Here is a 4,464-nt window from a genome sequence, read left to right as displayed (position 1 = left end):
GGAAGAGGACAACGATTTCTGGTCGCTTAACTCGAAAAAGTTCAAAATATGGCTTTTCGCTGCCCGCTGAGATCCACACTATGAGTATGATTTGAATTCCTAAACTTCAAGGAAAAAATAGAGCTTGTAGAAAAGGAGGGTCTGTAGAAATGAGATCGACATTGAGTTTTGATATTGTTTATTCTGTTCACACTTGCAGCCTCTTTAAGCGATGAAGAGTCGTGTTTATAAACGGCATGTAAACATACTTTTCTTTCCTACAAGAAAGCAATGCGATCCTTTCTTTTCGGAACACTAACAGAAGAAATTTCTGTAAATTTAATCAATGAAACACCGAAGGTATTTGATGAGCCAGTTTCACACTACAACGGCTTCGCCCAAGATCCTTACCTCGAAAGTTGAATATTTCGTCGGCACCGGTCCTCGCTGAGAATAGACTGCTGAAAGTAAAGAATGGCCAATAGCACCACAGATATTCGCGGCGAAGTTCCCGGTCCTTGGGGTCTTCACTCATCGAAGGCGCAGTGGTATACATGGCTTCTCAAGCACTGTTTAATGTGAATAGAGGTAAGAAATTGCTTTTTCCTTAATACCCTGCGCACATATCGGCCTGCATATCCACTTCCACCTCTTTCTTTTTTCATCTTGACTTGCTTGTTTAATTTTCATAGCTGCAAAAGGTACGCTGGCCCGGTTAACCTCTCTGCCTTTCATTCATCTGCATTTCTTCCTACAGCTACCAGATTAGTTAAATGTGCGAGTATAAAAAAGGTGGCCTGCTTTTAATACTGCCTGTGGGGCAGAGCCACATTTAAGTTGCACTTTTACTTCGGTTTGTGGGAGTGCGTGCATACCACTCCACCCGTTTTTTTTAAAAGACGGTTACTTCGCATTCGGGCAATCTGAGAGCCAATAACATAGTATCGCAAGAATAATAAAGAATATTTATTGATTGTTTGCGATAAGGGTAATCAAAAACTTCAGCTACAGCCAATAGGCCGTCTTGATGAAAACAGGCCTGATGTCGACATGTGAATGATATTCATAAAGAAAAAATGTACATGTGACAATCCTTTGCTATTCCTCGTGGGCATCAAGCACACCACACACAATTCAAGAAAATGACGTGTGGCATCCTGCGACAAGTTTTCTGAACAAAGGCCATCTGGAATACGCACAGAATTTTAGTTTACTGCTATTGGGTAGGAGGTCGCTTGCAACTTGGAAAGGCTCAAATACGCTGAAAAATCTGGCTGCCTTTGCTCCGGGCAAAATTTTTTAAATGCTGGCTGATGAAGGCGAGCGATTGTGGCATAAGCTTCTAAATTATCTCTAAAATTTCAGCACGTCGCTTCAGGCTTTGTTACAAAATTCTAACAATTATGCGTCTCTTCAACTTTTTCTCCTTTATATTTTTTCCATCAGCCTTTGTCAGATATGCAATGTCCTTGGCATTTGAAAGAAGATTATCATCACTTATATCAGTATGTCTTCCATCACATTCATTCCCGCGGTTGCCATTCATTTTCTACTTATTTTCTTGGCTTCGTTACTTTGTTGCAGCACTTCCAGCTTGTCGTTAAAACATTCATTTCGCTCGCCTGGCTACTGATGTTCATGTCGTTGCTATTTTCTTCTCCACTGTTGCAAAGTAAACGCGTACATTTTCATGAGTCTTCCATATGTAATGCGCACGCAGTATTTCATACACGTCTCCTTTTTGTAACGCAGCTGGTAACAGAGGACAGGCTTAATTCTCGTAATGTGGCTGTGTTCCCAAACCTTTCTCAAAATTCAAAATTTGACACGCTTGCCCTCAGGTACTTCGAGTTACCATTGCTAGAAGGTTGAGGAGTGCTGACGCCACGCATAATGCCACTGAAAAACAGAAACAGCCGCCTTATTCTACGATCCTAGTGCGGATTTGTTGTTTAGGGAAGTGCCCTCTGCGTAACGGTCTTTTCGGCCATCGGTTTGGTTGCCTATGTTTGGTTAGCGTTAGCCTGACAGTGAAGTACAGGGTAGACTTGCTGGATAGCGGACGTGACTGATCTGCCAGGTCTTTTAACATATATGTGGTTGCCTTTCTGCCGCGGCATGGCACATATGCGGGAGCGACGACACCGACAAGGGGAATCCAGGAGAACTGGGCCAAGTGCTGCACAAAGCGCCAAGCGAAAACAAGTGAAGTGGGGCCGTATTATATAATCTGTCCTTTTTCCGCTGTTCGTTTCGTATCTATTTGGTCCTCTGGCACCGGTCATTCACATATACCCGCAGCTTTCAAGCGTCTGTGGGAAGCGATCCGACCATTGGGTGGTTGACAACAGAACCTCATCATTGGTTGCCATTGGTCGCGATATGCAGTGAATGGTGAGATGCATCGCATCGCTCTGCCAACAGCAGACGGCCGGACCTGACAACTGGCTGACATTGGCTACGATATGCTGCCGAGGTTGAGGTTCGGTCGCCAATCACCCAATGAACGGGTCGCTTAGCAAAGAGGCGTAAAAGCAGTGGGTATATCTGAGTGGCCAATTCCGGGGTCGAAATAGACGCGATTGCCCCTGAATGCTTGGAATTCACCTTATTTTCTTGTGTTCAACATAATTTGCATACCTAGACATGTTTTAGATGTGGCTTGTGCCGTAAATATACTTTAAAAAGCCCCCACTACACTCCCTCTTTTCCTTCTGCGTATTTATCGTCATGTGCTTCCGGTGATGTAAGCAAGTAAAGGGAATGATGGAAAGAAGAGAGGTGTTAAAATTAACTTTATACTACAAGCAAATGCTGCTAGTATGAAGCAAGTTCGAGCTTGCTGACCTTTTTCCAGCATACATCTCTCGGCTGTCTGTAATCTGACCTCATGAAGCATAACGGCTGGAGGGCGTGCTGATGAATGCTGTGTGAGGAAATATGGTCTTAGTTATCCTTTGAAATACTGATAAGGGTGCTTATGAGATGAACAAAGGAAAGCGATTCTCGCTAACACACTAATTCACCCCTTTCCACTAATTCACCCTTGCTTTCAACTTGACGGTTTTGTCTTTTCCTTGCGAGGGTTCTTGGAGCGAAGATGCATTAAAACTTGCTTTCAATGCAGAAATCGACAATATGAGGCAAACGAAATGCTGCGCTACATATACGCACCTTGATCAATGAATACAGTCGCGAGTACACGGAGGAACCTGTAGGCAAGAATCCATTTGGTGGTCGCAGAAGTGGGAACTTTCTTTAGCATTTAGATTGCGGCCAGACATCTAACTGGGAGAGACAAGGACGGACGCGCATGGACTGTGAGTCTGAACGTGAAGGCTTCAGCGGTAACATTCAGTACTGTAGTCTCCGCAAGTACTTTACGGCACGACACCATGTGACTTTTCGTCGCTATTCTTGCAACACCGGCAGTAACCGTGTTCAGACTCCACACAGTGGTAACATTTTTCTCTTTTAATGTCATGGTTTTTGTGGTGATGCCAAAATTAGACGGCCTCAGGATACCTAGACCACGTTTGATCGCGGCGTTGCTGAATCGCTCACCAAATCCTGCTAAGATTCGAGGCACTATGGTAAAAACGCTACGACAGATGCAGGCGGATAGGTTCACTGAGGATGGTGCCTTCTTTCAGTCGAAGCGCGAATAGCACGGCGAGCTGCTTTGTCTTACAGTCCGCCGATTATCTACTAGTGAGGCACTGCAAGCTAGAGACTGCAATGTACAGATTTTAAACAGCGCCGTCGTCCAGTGCGACAAGAAAAAATTGATGGCACGATCTTGTGCCTGAATCTTAGTCGTTAAACCATTAAAAATAAGGAACAAAAATAAAATAGTTTCTTGTAGCAACAACAAATTTAAATCACTCTGTCATCAGGCGTCAAGGAACTGTACAGTGACTTTCAAACCCTGTTATAAAGATCATTGTTAAAAAGACTATCATTTGGAAAAGCATGAGCAGAAAAAACCACGAAGCGTTCATCACAGCAACATAGGGGAGAAGAACTGTGCAAGCGACATCATTAAGCGCGCTACGGCGCGATATACAGCTTGAAGACTGATTGGATTTGCGACATTTACAGTTGTGAGGAATATATCTCAGAGCGCATTTTACATTATGATGCTGTATAAAAATATTTACATAAAGCCAATTAATTGAAGACGAATAAACATGTACTACAACATGAATAGAAATTGAATAGAATCCCTAGGAAAGATCCTCATTAGTAATGGAGGCACTATAACACTGCATCCTAAATATTCTACTGCACCGCAGTACATAATAAAAACAGAAGTGCAGCCCACTCTTCATGATTGATATTCGTACGTTCTCTAAAATTTTAAGCGATATAAAATTAGTTCGGTACCAACCACTACACAGTTTAGAAAGAGGTTAATGCTTACATAAGACGTTTCCTGGAGCGTTATATTGCATATATTTTGTTGCATCGGCATGGTGACAAGAA

This window comes from Amblyomma americanum, chromosome 7, assembly GCF_052857255.1.
Source record: "Amblyomma americanum isolate KBUSLIRL-KWMA chromosome 7, ASM5285725v1, whole genome shotgun sequence".
NCBI lineage: Eukaryota > Metazoa > Arthropoda > Arachnida > Ixodida > Ixodidae > Amblyomma > Amblyomma americanum.
The sequence above is the reverse complement of the archived record's forward strand: the minus strand, read 5'-3'. Positions refer to the sequence as shown.